Here is a 15,793-nt window from a genome sequence, read left to right as displayed (position 1 = left end):
TTCCCCATTTACAACCTCAAGTCTTGATTCAGCAATCTCAAGCTCAGCTACAGCCTTTGAAGCTGCATCCTTGGTGGACAGCACATTTTTCTTCACACAGCAATCTCTTTTCTAAGTTCAGAGATACGATTGCATGCTTTGGTAATTGGTTAGTAACATCTGTTTTACCTCCTTGGGCTGTAGGCATTAGAATATATAGTTTTGAGTTACATGGTCATTCGTAGATAACCAGGAAAGGACAGCTCACTAAGGATCACTGAGAAATTCTAACGTGTATGCCTGAAAACATGTGTGCACGAATTGTAAATGCGTATACACATACAAGTAGATGAGCACAAACACAGTCTTAAAGGATTTGAATTATAAGCTAAAGCATGTGACTGATCAAATCAATGGGCCGGTGATGGAAATGCTCCCTCCAATCTTTGAACACAGAGGTGGCATGAAAATGTTATTCATTGACGCTTACAAATGCTGCTCTATCAATCAACACCTACACACGTGTTTGTTAATTAACACCTATTAAATGAGGCAAATCCTTAAGACAGGTTTTAAGATAAGCAAAAACTCAAATTTTTGCAATAAAATTAAATAGCCTTCTTTTCAGTTGGCAAGTTCCATTCAAAGCATGTTATCTACTAAAAGAAATGATGTCATACACCTCTAAATCAAATAGTACTAAAAAATCTGCAACTAGGACTTTTATGAGCTACTGGTGCGCTGACTGCTGAGTCCGTAAACAAAAAGGTTGTACAGGATAACCGGCGATCATATGCACTACAGGAACGAGCAGCAGAATTGTCTGGTCTATAAGAACGTGAAAGGAACAAGTGCAACATGAGTCACCCAGAAATCTAACAATAGCAGCCAAACTGTGCCACGCAGTCATTCTACTAAGGACATTATCTCATAATATGAATATCGGAGTACCTCTGCCAGCATTTATAATGACGCATAAGGGAGTGCAGAAGGGGAGGTTTTCCATTTTCAACAATTCACACAAATGATAATTACTGTGCACAAAATGACATGATCCATGAAACCAGCGTTCTTTATTCCTCAAGAATACTTATCTGCCTTTGGAACCCCTAACTGGAAAAATATTTAACCAACAATACTGTAAAAATGGATGCATCGGGTTAAGTGTCAGGATTAAAGTGTCTTCAAAAGTCATGTATGGTGCAGTTAGGAGTGTCAACTGATTGAATTTGAATGGGATATCTGTTCGAATTGCTTCGAAAAAATCGGATATGAAAAGAAATTTAACATCCAATAAAGAAAATCTGATCGGATTCAGATTTAAGAAATAACACCCAATTGGATTCAGATTCGGTTTTAAATAATTATCTATCAAATAATAAACATTTTAACAAGTATATCTAATCCAAAATGTCACTTGATGTCTGAATCTAGACCATGTACTGATATCCAAATCCAAAGTGAATTGGTATCTGAATCCTAACTGCAACCTGATATCTGAATCCAATCCATGAGCTAATATACCACAATGGTAAGGCAAAAGGTTGATCTAAATGCACCAACTTAATATCATGGTTTATTAAGAATATAAATTTTATATGAAGAGAAGCCCAACTAGTTGCCAATGGCTGTCATGGAGTTATGAATAGTAATGGCCGTCTAGTTGCCATATGCACCATTTGACTTAAAATATTTACAAATACATCATACAAAATAATTTTAATTACTTAATATTATGTTTAATTGAACGTTTTTATGTAATCAAGCAAACTATTATAGTTAACTCATCAACTAAGCAGGATATCTTAAATAATGTATTTATTTATATGTAAATAATAAAGAAAACTTCAATTAAGAAATTTCAACAAAATTAGCATTTTCAGAAATATGAAAATTAATATCAAATAAATATATTTAATATGAAAAAATTGTAGCACTCTTGAAAAAGGTTTTGTTATCAATTATTATTTAATCAATCAAGTAAATTATTTTGTATAATCATACAACTTCTCTAAAAGTCTTGTTTATTTGATATATAACACATAATTCATGAAAAACATATGGAAATGTAACCTCTGTCATGCAGAAGTATGTAGACTCTGCTTAAATATTTTAGAACCAAATATCGAATTACTCATCCAAGATAATACAAAAAATAGAAAAAAAAAAAGACAAAACTAGTTTTAGAAAAAAGAGTTAGGAGACTAGAAAACTATAAAGATGAAATAGAAAATGAAGAACAAATTAAAGATTTATAAGAACAAATAATAAAGAAAACTCCTTCTTCCTCTGCTTTAATGCACAAAGAAGTAAATCCAACAGACTTAATAAGTTTCCTCCACAAAGAAGAAATTGAAAATATCCTTCACCAATTAATGATACAATGTAAAATAACAATAGGGAAAGCTATTATTGATACCCAAGCCTAAATTGACACAGGATGTACAAATACCATCTTAGATAAATCTCTAGTAGATCCAAAATATATAAGTCAAATGGAAAAACCTATCCTGGCAAAACCAATGGCAGGAATAAAAATTTCTTATTCCGAATACATCCCGAAAGAATTGGTTAAACTTCAACTTGTAACCATACAAGGAAAATTAACCCAATCTATTGATTGCCCAAAAATTTATGTTAGGGACTTAGATATTCATCCTACATATTTTATTAGTGGCCTATCTTTCCTTATAGGATGCCAAGAAAGTATAGTTATTTATAAATACTAAATGCAACTCCTCAGAGAACCCTATGCCACCTTTAATGTTGATTACATTCCCCCTTCAGTTACTCCATCTTTTGTGCCAGCAAAGTGTGGTGGGACCCTTCAAAAAACAAAAACAAAAATGTTACTACCTCCAAATTGCATAACAGATCAAGATTGCACTTGCCCTATTAAAGGACAATGCAAACAAAAGCACCAAGGTTTCGTTTGCCAAACATTATTAGATAAATAGCACCTCTCTATTTTTGTAGAAAGCAAAGTAAAATATCTAATTCCTTCTTATGAAGGGTTAACAGACATAGATCAGTGCAGGTTTGAATAACCTACATATCTTTTAGACAATAAAAGAATAATAAATTGTCTACACCAAATTGCCATTACTTCCAGCTATCTTGAACTGGTTGATATTACCTCTAAACTCTCAAAACTAGAAATTCTAGGAGAAGATCCCCAGAGACATTGGGAGAAAAACAAGATAATTTGTAAACTAGACATAATAAATCTAGACCTAAGGATTAAAACACCAAGTATAAAACATTCTCCTGAAGAAGAAAAAGATATGGAAGAACATATTACAGAATATGGAAGAACATATTACAGAATTATTCAAACTAAAAGTTACCTGTATGAGTACAAGTGCTCATTGTTCATCTGCCTCTATTGTCAATAAGCATTCTGAACACGTCCGTGGAAAAACTAGAATGGTTATCAATTATAAGAGATTAAATGACAATACAAGGGATGATGGATATAACATCCATGACAAAGACAACTTAATACAAATGATACAAGATAAAAGATACTTTTCAAAATTTGACTACAAAAGCGAGTTTTGGCAAATAAAAATGGATGATAAATCAATAGAATGGACAGCTTTTACATGTCTGCAAGCTCATTATGAATGGTTAGTAATGCATTTTGGCTTAAAAAACACAAAAAGTGTCTTTCAAAGAAAAATGGATAATGCACTAGAAAAATGCAAAGAATTCTCCATAGTCTATGTTGACGATATTCTTGTTTTCTCTAAAACAAAAAATGAACATATTAAGCATTTGAAAAAAATCTTTGAAACATTTGAAGAACAAGGCATTATAATTTCAAAGAAAAAAATGGAACTACTCCATATGCATAAAACTTCAAAATCATATTATAAACAAAATTATCAAAGAATTCACAAACAAATTAGAAGATAAAAAGATACTCCAACAGTTCCTAGGCATTCTAAACTACGTTAGGCCTTATATCCCACAAGTACACCATCTTGTTGCTGGCCTATATGCTAAGTTAAGGCCTAATGGAGTTCTATTCGTTAATCAAGAAGATATAGAACAAGTTAAAAAGATCAAAAATTTGGATAGTCAATTAAAAGCCCTTAGATTACACTTAGTTCACCAGACAGACGGGTCACACCTTAGGTGGGGTCAGTTTTATTAGCTAAGCCCTCCAAGTATGATTCAAAAGCTATCGAAGAAATTTGTCGATATTCATCGGAAAAGTTTATGGAAAAACGAAACATTTTCTCAATAGACATTGAACTATTAGCTATTTCTTATACCTTGAAATCTTTTGAGTTATTCATACTTCAAAAACAATTCTCTATTCTAACTGACTGTGAAGCTATTGTAAAGTTTTATGTTCAATTACATGAAATAGTGAAAAAGTCTTTTGCAAGGTGATGGTTGAATTTCAAAGACATTGTATCAACTTATTCCGCACAAATCACCTTTGAGCATATCAAAGGAAAAGACAACAACATTGCACACATCCTTTCCTATCTTCTATCAATACAGAATGGGTAGCATGGCATAAGAACTCGAAAAAGGCGATCGACATGTTAGTCGATTTCTACAAAGAACAATAGAATTGATGGTAAAGGTTCTTGACCAACACTCTGAACTAACAAAAAGGCTGGATGAAGCTATAGATCTCCTATGAACAGTGGAGACAAAATGGGCTGCAATGTCCAAAACATGTGTCAACATGACCCAAAAAACCCACCTGTCATATGAAAGAGGGAAAAGTATACAAGAGGCAAGAACCTCAAAAAGTCAACTTATTGTGAAAGCAATTTCTGCACTCCTATGAAAACTCATCTTTCAAACGTCTTTGATGAAATCATTCAAATTCCAAAAATTATTAATAGATATTTTCAAACCTTAGCTGGACTCCACTAATTGCCTGTACAAGGCCCAAACGAAGAATACCTTACTGATTGCTCAAAAATCTATCCCAGAACCCTTTGTTTACAAGGTTGTAACCCAAAATTTATTTAAAAATGGTTTGAGTTTGGCTCCTTAGCCATGATTTATTTATCTCCTTCACTTGAAGAAATAACTTTACTACCTACAGAACTGGATAAGGTTGTAAGAGAATTTACTTTAGGAAATCTTGGTTTTATAACTGAATCTATAGTCTTTTTTAAAATTCTTCTCGGCAGCATCAGAACTAATTAATATTTCATATGATTCCTAGAAAGAAAAGAAAAGTATCCATCTAGTCCAAATAGGACTTGTAGCAAAAGATTTCCAATTAACTTTTGACATAAATCAAAAGCAAAAACCTTATCCCCAAATAAAGGACAAAATGAAGTTTGTGCATTATAGATGTGCCTTGGGCATGAAAATTATTGTAAACACTGCAAAATCACAAGCAGAAAGAGGAATATGGTGGCATCACTCTTCCACTAGTAGATGTGCCATTTACAGCTCACACAAAAAAGAAAGATGTCACTGCATTGGCGAAACATCAAGGATTCATAGACCACATAGACAAAGGAGATATACAAGACTCTAAAGATACAGCTAAAGCTTATTGTCACCTCATAAAGCACCAAGCAGGTACTTGCTACGCGTGTGGAAGGAAGATGGCAACATGGGGAAGCAGAGAAGGACTAAATATCTTTACAGTAAGAAGGCCAATAGTAACACGTGGAAGAGGACAACCCATCTTTCCACGTACTCCACTAAGATCACAGTATAAGAGGGAATCTGATTCCTCTCTGGACAATATGTCCATGTAAATGACAAAAAGTGGTTCCTTTCAAGGGGCCATTCCAGCACACTATGTGAATGACAAGAAAAAGTGGTTCCTTTTGAAGGACCACTCAGCTGAAAGATGTTTTGTCTGAAAAAGCAAAGCGCACTCAAAAAGCAGCCACTAAGAAAAGAAGTTTATCCCTTCACTCACTTCCGCCAAAAGTAGAAAAGTTGTGGATAAGTTAAAATGGAGGACATGTTAAGCCTTTCTGGAGACTTCACGTGTAACAGTCGTTCTTTTTGTTAAGTCAGGTTGGGCTGGAGCGGGTCCAGACCCTGACCAGAACTCCAGGCATGAAGAGGAGCCCGACGCCAGCTCTCTCCTCCTCTCTGTCTCTTCTCCCTTTCCTTCCGCAGAACCTCCCTCTTCTTCGTTCTCTCATCTCTCACTGATCCTTGCGACAGAGAAGCAGGCAGCGATGACAGAGGTGGAGGACGGCGACGGCGGCGGCAACGTGTAGGTAAGCTCGTCCGTTTCTCTCTCTCTTGTCTCTCCCCTCTGCCTGAACCCTCCTTGCTCGCCCTCTTCGCTGCATTTCTCCCACCGCCACTCTCTCGTGCTCTCTCCCCATTTTTCTATTTGTTTTTTCCCAACCGAGCACTCTTCCTCACTAATTTTATCACTGTTTGATTGGATTTCAGCTTGGGGGATGTGTTCTTCCCCTCATAACAGCGACTAGACGGTGTTGGTGGTGGCGGCATTTCACAATTTTTGTCGTTTGGGAATCATTTAAATGCTTGAGGTGGCTGTCGAAAGCATCGCAGCAGTTCGGATTCTTAAATTGGGGTGAGCAAGGCTTAATCGAGCTTAGATTGTTATAAATTTTTTGTTGGAGTATGTATAACTATTGTTTGAGCATGTTAGAATTTAGAATTGATGATTTGGGATGCATTTTAGCAATGTTGCTTTTTGGGAAATGTTTAGTATTATGTTGGACAAGCGATGATTCATGCCTATATAGATCTTTTAAGCTTGAGGTGGTAATTTTTGAAGCTATTTGGAAACATGGTAGAGATTTTGATGTGGGTGAAAAGATTTAGAACCGTCTTAGTAAGCACGTGGTGCATGCTTTTGTGAACGGGTGTATCTTGGCATTGTTTGGGGAAAGAATATGTAAGTTGGGTGTATTTTTGGGAAGACGCTTCAACTAAAGAAAGCATTTAAGAATGTGTTAATGATGGATTGGTTGAAGCCTTGAGTTTTGACGTTTGGTGGCAACGTCAAGAAGTTAGGAAGTGGCCTATTGGAGGGCCTTGTGGTTCCACACTACCCGTCGATACCCTTTTGAGGCGATGACTTGTGCCTCAAATGATTTTGTTTTATATTTGTATGCTTTGTAAACTAAAATAGTAGAGAATTTACCACTTGTGTATGTTTCTAGGTACACCGGGCGTGTCCAGTAGACCTTGAGCAACTAGACGTGAAGCTCGAGGCGTTTTGAAGTGTTTTGTGGACACGTGACAGGTATGGCGGCATTCCAGGCAAATCCCTGCCTGGGGCCAATGTGTGAATGTGTGTTCCTAGGATCGTGGAATCCTAGGATTGTGATGTGATTGAATGATTTCTTTGTAAGTGAATGTATGTATGTATGCAAATGATTTGATTCATGATAAGATTTGTTTTGAAAAGGTATTAGAAGCTTGTTTTGAAAACTGTTACGCATTTGCATGTGCATGCTAGAATTGATAACTGCTTAGGACAGATGAGACAGGGTATCGAGTCGAGTGTCTCCTCGACCCCAATTGTATATTAGAAAGTATCCTAGAATGATAACTGCTTAGGACAGCTACGAGCCAATCACGGATCGAGACTACTATCCGGGGTTTGGCTAAGTTTTGAAAGATGTGAATGATATGGTTGATAAGATGTGAGTGCTTATGAATGTGAATGTTGTGATTTGTTGCATCTATATTGCCACGGGCAATGATGCAAATGAATGAATTGGAGGGTAGTTGTAACCGTACTGCATGACGGCTAGCTAAGAATGTAATGATATGTATGGCCCTCGTGTGGAGGCAATTGGAGGTGTGGGTGCACTCGTGAAGTGTACCAACCTCATGAGCTAGCTAATCATTTTGTGAATGTGCAATTATAATGATAATAATGAAAGAATAAGAGATGAAAGGCCAGTGGGATGTGGCTATGTGTTTGGGAGTTGTCCCGCCTTCGTCATTGGTCTCACCTGTTCGGAGCGCAGGCGGTGCAAGGCCCCAGGGTACTGTTTTGTGATGTGCTTGGAGCGTTGGGCTCCCGCCTTCCCAACCTGGGTGTTCTAGGGAAGGCTGAGTATCTCTCCTTGGAAATCACATACCCATGGATGAGTGTTCTACCACTGCAGCGGATGAATGGATCCATACTGTTATGGGCGACCACGGGGGTTGTCTCTCGGCTATGGGCCTCCATGGTGTGCACGTGCCTGTGTTTGCACCCACGGGAACTGTCAATTCGCTAAAGCTAATGAAAATGAAAGTATGTAAATGAAGTGTATGTGATTTATATGCATGTGATTTGAAATTGTGTTATCTTGGCCATTGAGTGGCATTTATATGTCATGGCCTATATGAGGGGCTTTCTTGGCAAATGATGTGACTATGCCCTGACACGACATGATGATGATTTGTTTTTATGATTGTTATTATTTCATCATATTTATAATGATCTTGGCCATTGAGTTGCATTTATATATCGTGGTCTATGTGAGGGGCCTTCATATTTGTTTTTCCTGGCTTGTTGTCATACTGTGACGGCTAAGCCTTTAGTTATTCTTTTTTTTTCAGGTTTTGGCAGACCCGGGGCAGCAGGTTGAACAGATGGCTTCACTCACATCCTACTAGGGAGGTTTTGGGTCGTTTGTAGTGTCGGCGTGTCGTGTTTGGGTTATATTCATGTCTTGTTGTTGTTAGGCATCAATCATATGGTTTGGGGCATCTTTGTTATACACATTGATGTAATTTTGTATCAACTGAAATTGTTAGATAAATGAAAGTTTGCCCCATTGTTTTGAATTGCTTAGCTCATATCATGTTGAATTGTTGTGTCGTCGCACCTCAATGTTTTATGTTTTAAAAAAAAAAATTTTTGAGGGTCAAAAGGGTTGGGGTGTGACATCACAAACCTCTATAAAATCTGCACTATGCACTAAGTTGTGGGGGGGCGGGGGGGGGGGGGCGGCGAGACTTCGACAGAGGTGTAGAGAAAGAAACCTTTCCTTATTTTCCTCTTGAGTGTTTTTCCATGGTGTATTCCTATGGGAAAAATGCTATCGGCCATGGGCTAAGAAAAGAACCTCGCTCATAAGAGAGGATGTACTCTTTTAAAGATCAATAAAGGAATGCTCATCCTTCAAGTAGTTTTGTTCTATTTCTAAATGCTTTCTGTATCTTGCATATGCCTGCCGGTTTTTACTACTTGTTATATGTATTTGCTTATTGTATCTTGTCTTTTAAGTTTCTCTTTTCTTGAAAGAACCGAAGTGCTAGGGCATCAAGAACCAACCAGGCTACACTTTAGCTATCGGGAAAAGCCTCAGACGCGCAGTTAGTAGGTTTAATCAAGACCCATATTGAGGCAAGGGGAATACACTAGGTATGCATTGGTATGACAGAAGCCTTTAATTGAAAACAAAACCATGAACCACGAGTGAAATTAAATATATTTAATATGGAAAAATTGCAGTACTCTTAAAAAAGGTTTTGTTATCAATTTATCAATTACTTATTTAATCAATCAAGTAAATTATTTTGTATAATCATATTGTCTAAAAGTCTTGTTTATTTGATATATAACACATAATTCACCAATTTAAAAACAAAAACATTTAATTAATAGGAAAAAAGATTGATTGAATATTTGAATCATCAAATCGATTCAATCATTTGGAGCATGAAATGTGCAAATGGAACAATTTGTTTGAAAGATAAACAATATAATGTGCAAATTGATCAATTTATAAGTTGTTTTATTTATGTAATTAAGCAAACTAATATACTAAGAAGACTAACCCAAAGAGATAGTGATGATGTGAAGCAAATGAAGGTTTGACATCATTGAACACACTTTATACATATGTAAAGGAAATTATTTTAATTAACTCAATGAAATAAAAAAAAATCCTTAAACAATGTATTTTGTAAAAGAAACTAATATGGGTCACCAGATTTAATAATTATCAATAAGTGATCATCATAAAAAAGTTGTCTAATAAATTAAAATTTGTTGTTTAAAAATATAAAAATCATAGTTCAATATGCACAGTTAATATAAAAAAAGTATGAAAGTCATATGAATAATTTATTTATTCAATAAACTATTTTAATGATTAATCAAACATACCATTTTTGTATAGACATGCAACCTCATAAAAATTTTATTCAGTTGATAAACTAGTTGCTTTACATAAGTATTTAGAAAAAGAGAACTGATCAAAAGAAGTATTTGAAAATAACTTAAAACTTCTAAATTGAGAATTAAACCCAAATTTTATTGAACTATTTTATGTAATTACAACTATTTAGTTAAACTGCAATCAATCAATGCATGAAGGGATGTTCTTTGCAGTAGCTTAGCCACCGCGACAAGGAGTCTGACTCAAATTCACTCAAAAATACTCTACTCGTTGATAAACAAATTGAGCTCGAGTTTGACTTATACTTGAAATGCTAAACAGGTCAAGTTTGAGTTATAAGAACTCGACCCAATTAAGCTCGCGTGGCTCGACTTGTAATTAAACCAATGTTGTCATAATCATTTTTTAAATCAAATCAAAAAGTTCAAAAGTTTAGAGAATCAGTAAATCAAATTGGAATAAGAAGTAAAACTCTATACCAGGCCAGGGGCTGATCGGGCTTTCAGTAGGCCGGGCCAGGGCCTTGAAATGGTGGCCGATTGAGCCTTCCAATAAACCTAGCTGCACTTGGGCCTGTGCTTGGGTTGACATTTGGCCAAGTTTGATTTCAATTATTTTTATTAATCTTAAATGTAATTATATATATGTATGCATATAATATAAATATTTTAATTTTTCGTACTAAATTTGAAATGGGCCCAAGCACACCTAATTGAAATAATTTGTGAATCGGAATAGTTAAAAATGTATTTTGATTAAAAAATAAAATTAGAAAAATAGTAAGAAATCAAACATATAAAAGCTTTATCATATTGAAAAAAAAATGATAAAGAAGCTTTCTGCCCATTCCCCTTTGGTTGTAAAAAAGTTTTTCTTTCTATTAGTGTTTCATGTTTTTTAGTAGAGATTATTGGTTCTCTCTCGTGTTTCTTCCTCAAGACACTTCTTTCCTAACACCACCCAACAGAAGTTACGTTGGAGGGAGAAAAATTGGGTGATTGTTGAAAGAGAAGAAAGAGGGACTGCTGAAAGAGAAGGATAACAATGGTTAGAGAGACACTTCTCTCTCTCTCTCTCTCTCTCTCAGTTCTTTATGTTCCTAACTCTTGCTTGGCCTTGTCTAGTTGCTTTTTCATGTTTTCCTTCACTGTCTCTTCAATGAGCAGGCCCCAGTCAAAGCCAAACTGGGGATCCCTGTTCAAGCTCTCCCTTATGGAATCTTGTTCCCTTGAGCACGGTTACTGTTGTGAAGCTATTCAAACAATTTAGATATAACTGCCTTAACTCATTATTACCATATTGTCATCTTTGTGTCATTTCCTCTCCATCTCTTGGAGGTAAGTGAGTTTCCATCTCTTTCAGGTGTTCACCTTTGTTTGATTTTGGTGCACATGAGAAGAAACAATAGCATTTAGTTTCCCTTATCTTATTGTTCTTCTTTTGTCTAGGAAGTTTGAGTTACATCCTTTTTCAAGCACTCACTTCTGACATGTGTTAGTTGAGAAGGGATTAGGTTGTATGTTTTCTTCTTACGAGAACTGCTACATGATTTCTTACACTTGTGGCAGCAAGAGTTTAGGAAGGGACATTAGATTTTCAGTTTGGCCCTTCCTTTATCAAAAAGGTACTTGCTACATTTGTGTAGCTCATTGATATTGTTGGAAATCCGATTAACATCTTTTTTGGATAGAAGATGGTTATTGGCAGCTAAATTACCAATTGAAATGCCAGTAACTATTCCTGCCTTGTAGAATCAAGTGTGTTCTCATCATCATTTTTTTGTGTATTGATGATTTGCAAGCAAATGTACATGAAAATTAGACTTCTAGCGTTGTTTATATATTTGCATGACTAAAACATGAACACACACACACACACATATAGAAAGAGAGAGCATGAATCTTGCTAACCAAGAGTTAGTCTTGCATGTGTATGTTATTTCTTTAGAAATATTAGTTATTCAACAATTTTACCATTGGTAATTCATGTCAGAAAGCATTAATCTTGTTAACCAAGCAGTACTAATGAGTCTTCATTAAAAACCGGTTGCAATCAATCCTAAAAATAAGTAGGAACACCGATTTTAGGAACACTTTAAGAATGGTCGCTTGACAGTTCTAAATCACCAGCTGTACTGTTAGGAACGGTTTACTGCAGTTCCTAAAGTGTTATTTGTCGTTATGGTCGATACTCACCCTATCGCTGGAAACCCATTGCTTGAGGCACTTCGCGTTATTGATTGGTCCTGTGCTGTGCGCACCGCTTCATTTCCGCCCAGCGCCTTAGTCGTAGGATGAAACGTCTGCAATAGAGCCAACATACAAAATCCTCTTCTCTTTGCTCTCTCTCCCTTCCCCAAAGGCGGCGGTATTCTCCTGTTAGCTTCCTCTCCAAATTTTTTTCCCACTCTCAGACGCTCCCTTCCTCAGTGACGGTATTCTCCTGTTAGCTTCCTCTCCAAATTTTTTTCCCACACTCAACGCTCCCTTTCTCAGTGACGGTATTCTGCTGTTAGCTTTCTCTCCAATCTTTTTTTCCCACTCTCAGACGCTCCCTTCCTCAGTGACGGTATTCTCCTGCTAGCTTCCTCTCCAAATTTTTTTCCCACACTCAACGCTCCCTTTCTCAGTGACGGTATTCTGCTGTTAGCTTTCTCTCCAATTTTTTTTCCCACACTCAAACGCTCCCTTCTTGAGTGGCTTCCTCTCATCTCTGCTCTCCCTCCTGGCCCCACCGGCCACGGTGTTCTCTCATCTCCATTTTTCCCCAGAGATGGACCAGAGAAGGAACTGAAGACATTCCTTTCTTCGGATGAGTTCAGAGAGGGACAAAACCAACCGATCTGGCTCTCTCCTTTTATCGATTCACTGTAAGCTTTCTCTCAGCTCTGCTGATGATCGATCAATTTAATCTGCCATGGCAGGGGTACCGACCTCGCAATGATGTTCGAGCTCTTCCTCTGTGCATCTTCTGTAGAGAGTCATCACCGACTCTCTTGGAAGAGTCGAGATGACTCAAGAGGCTTGTAGCCTCTTCATTTGTAAAGTCGGTGAGAGTCTCAATTTTAAGTCGGTGGTTATGTAATGATTAAAGAAGAAAAATAATAATTAAATAAAATAAAGAAAAGTAAATGTGGAAGTCGGTGGAAGCTTCATCCACCGACTTTCTCTCCCTATAAATAGGGACGTTGGGCCATGGTGAGAGTGTGTGAAAAATTGTGAGTTGGGTTGAGCGTTGTGAGTTGGGTTGAGTTTTAGTGTGTGCTCACTTTGTGAGCTGGTGAGTGCTAGTGTGTTCACTTCGTGAACTTGAGTGTTGAAGCTTCAAGGGCGTTGGGTGTGTTAGCTCACTGCGTGAGCCGAGGTGAGTTTTCTTAAGCCCTCTTTTGTAATATTTATTGAGTATTAGTTTGGACGTCGAGACTCTGCTGGATTTTCTCCGTATAAATTCGAGTTTGTAGCTGAGTTATATTTAGGGCCCGCATTACGTTATCCAACAAGTGGTATCAGAGCGAGGTTCTGTCCGAGGGCCGATTTATTGGAATAGATATATCCTGAAGTTATAGCGGCATTAGCGGTTGCATTAAACAATATTGAGAAACTTAACAATAGTAATTATGGCTATTGGAAATCCTGTACGGAGTCGTATTTTCTAGGACAAGAATTATGGGAGATTGTATTGGGATCAGACACTAATATTCCTGTCGACGAGGAAGCGAAGAAGAAATGGATGATCAAAGCAGGAAAAGCTTTATTTGCAATTAAGGTATCAATCGAGAAAAATTTATTAGAGCATATACGAGATGCTACGACTCCTAAAGAAGCATGGGATGCTTTTGCAACCCTATTTTCTCGAGCTAATGATGCCCGCCTACAATTATTAGAAAATGATCTAGCTACATTAACTCAGGGAAGCATGTCGATAGCAGAATATTTTATGAAGGTTAAAAATATTTGTAGAGAGATATCTCAAATCGACCCTGAGTCTAAAATTAGTGAGGCCCGTATGCGGAGAATACTTATTCGCGGACTTCGTCCAGAATTTGGTAGTTTTATAATTGGTGTTCAAGGCTGGCCAGTTCAACCAACTTTGTTGGAGTTAGAAAATCTCTTGATCAATCAAGAAACATTAGCGAAGCAAATGGTCGGGCTTTCTCTCAAAGGAAATAATGAGGAAGCTTTATTTAGTAAGGGTCAGAGATCACGATGGCCAGCTAAGCCAGTCATTCGGTCTCCAAGTAGGAATATTGCTGAAAAGAAAGAGAAAAATATAGAAAAGAAAACAAGAGAAACTACACAGCAGTGGAGACCAAAAGTGAAATGTTTTAGATGTGGGAAATTGGGTCATATTGCTCGTGACTGCAGAGTCAGAATAAATGAAGGAAATGCAGTCATGACAAGTAAGCAAAATGGAGGAGCTAATGAAGTTGTACAGAAAAAATCATTTCTGTACTCAATGGAGGTTAAAGAGGATATTACACAAGAAAGATGCAATTCCGCTCATACAAAACCCGTAAAAGAAAAAGAAGAGAAGATCAATTATCAAACTGATTGGATAATTGATTCTGAATGCTCAAATCATATGACTGGTGATGAGAGCAAGTTTGTAAGTATGAAAGAATATGATGGAAATCGAGTTGTTGTTACTGCTAACAACACAAAGCTCCCGGTGGCACATATTGGAGAAGCAGAGGTTGTAGCCAACTTCGGTAAAGACCGGATTTTACGGAACGTTTACCATGTTCTAGGAATGACAAAAAATTTGTTGTCTGTGCCACAACTAACAGCTTTAGGGCACTATGTTTTGTTCGGTCCAAATGATGTGAAAGTTTATAAAGACGAAGATGTTCAAGGAACTCCCGTGTTTGAAGGAAGAAAAGTTGAGTCAATATATGTATTGTCAGCAGAAACAGCATATATTGACAAAGCAAAGAAGCATGACACTGCAGATATCTGGCATGAGAGACTTGCTCATGTTGGATACAACAAACTTCGGGAGATGTCTAATAAGGGGCAGTTGATTGGTCTGCCCAAGCTTGAGGTACGAACAGATAAAGTATGCCCAGGAGGCCATACAAAGAATCAAAATATAGAGCTAAAGCGCCATTCGAGCTTGTGCATTCAGACGTATTCGGCAAAGTACCAGACCCATCAGTTGGAGGTAAGTGGTATTTTATCACTTTTATTGATGACTTTTCAAGGTATACTTGGGTCTATTTTATGAAAGAAAAGTCTGAAGCACTTGAAAAATTTAAGGAGTTTCACCAGATGGTGAAAAATGAACTTGGGCATAGAATTCAGTGCCTACGAACCGATAATGGTGGCGAATATACATCAGACATGTTCATGGCATACATGAAGCAACATGGTATTCGTAGGCAATTTACATGCGCCTATACGCCTCAACAAAATGGAGTGGCAGAACGGAAGAACCGCCACATAGCAGAAACGTGTCGAAGCATGATGCATGCAAAGAACATGCCACCAAGATTTTGGGCCGAGTGTGTCAGCACTGCTGTACACGTAATTAATCGACTACCAATGCCAAGATTTAATTTCAAGTCTCCATATGAAATGCTTTATAAAAAGAAGTCATCTGTGAGTTATTTTCGAGTATTTGGTTGTGTTTGTTATGTTTTTATATCTGAGCAGCACAAGACTAAGTTCGACAAAAAGGCACAGAGGTGTGTCTTTGTCGGATATGACCCA

The sequence above is a fragment of the Nymphaea colorata genome, chromosome 4, assembly GCF_008831285.2.
Source record: "Nymphaea colorata isolate Beijing-Zhang1983 chromosome 4, ASM883128v2, whole genome shotgun sequence".
NCBI lineage: Eukaryota > Viridiplantae > Streptophyta > Magnoliopsida > Nymphaeales > Nymphaeaceae > Nymphaea > Nymphaea colorata.
The sequence above is the reverse complement of the archived record's forward strand: the minus strand, read 5'-3'. Positions refer to the sequence as shown.